The following is a 1,190-nucleotide window of genomic DNA, read 5'->3' as shown; positions in this document are numbered from 1 at the left end:
ACAGACCTGGCAACAGTGTAAGTGAATGTTCCTCACAGTTTTATTCAAGACTGAATATAACCAGGGTTTGCTAATCTGATAGGTGCAAAATATCTCATTTATTGTTTTAATTATGAGTAATTAAAACAAAAATTTTAAGACAATATAACCAATGTTTACCACTCTGATAGATACAAAATATCTCATTTATTAACTATGAATAATTTTTTTTTCTTTTTTTCCTTTTTTTTTTTTAATGGCCTCACCTGTGGTGTGTGGAAGTTCCTGGGCTAAGTGTTGAATCAGAGCTGCACCTGCTGGCCCACACCACAGCTTTCAGCAACACCAGATCCTTAACCCACGAAACAAGACCAGGGATCAAACCCACATCCTCATGGACACTAGTTGGGTTCTTAACCCACTGAGCCACAATGGGAACTCCAATTATGAGTAATTTCGTATATCTTTTTGTGTTCACATGCATTTTCTGTGAACAGTGTTCTTTGCATATTTTTGTTGGAATTTTTGCCTTTTTGTTGAGCATCTCAAAGGAGCTGTGCATTAACCCTGCAGTAGAAAAATCACTTAGCTTCTCTAAGCCTCTGTTATCTCATCAGGAGAATGAAAATAATGTTACTGACAATTGTTAACTTGCGCTGAGCACTTATCCAGGCCTTGCTCCCCCACTGGCTGGCAAGTCTTTCCATGGAACATTTCCCGTATCTCATGTCAAGGCCGCTTGTCCAGAAGGTGCCTTTGTGAAAATTAGAAAAAGGTACCCCTTCCTTGGGCTGGTACTCCCTGCACTAAGGCACCCACCTGGCTTGGAAAGAGGCCTAATCATTGCCTTAGCAGTTTGTCCTTATGCAGGGCACAACCTGCCCCACTGTTCATAGCAATGCTGTCTCATCTAATTTGCATAAAGGATCCTTGGAAGAAGTTATAGTCATCCCCATTTTAGGTCATGTCCCCAAATCCTCACAGCAAGTCTGGTGAATTTGGAGCCCATGATTAACCACTGTTCTTTATCACACCCACCACACAGGGTTATAGTTGGTCTTAATCAGGACGATCTTTTTTTTTTTTTGTCTTTTCTAGGGCTGCACCCGTGGCATATGGAGGTTCCTAGGCTAGGGGTCTAATTGAAGATGTAGCTGCCGGCCTTCACCACAGCAATTCAGGATCCAAGCCACCTCTGCAACCTATACCAT

This window comes from Phacochoerus africanus, chromosome 5, assembly GCF_016906955.1.
Source record: "Phacochoerus africanus isolate WHEZ1 chromosome 5, ROS_Pafr_v1, whole genome shotgun sequence".
Lineage (NCBI taxonomy): Eukaryota > Metazoa > Chordata > Mammalia > Artiodactyla > Suidae > Phacochoerus > Phacochoerus africanus.
The sequence above is the reverse complement of the archived record's forward strand: the minus strand, read 5'-3'. Positions refer to the sequence as shown.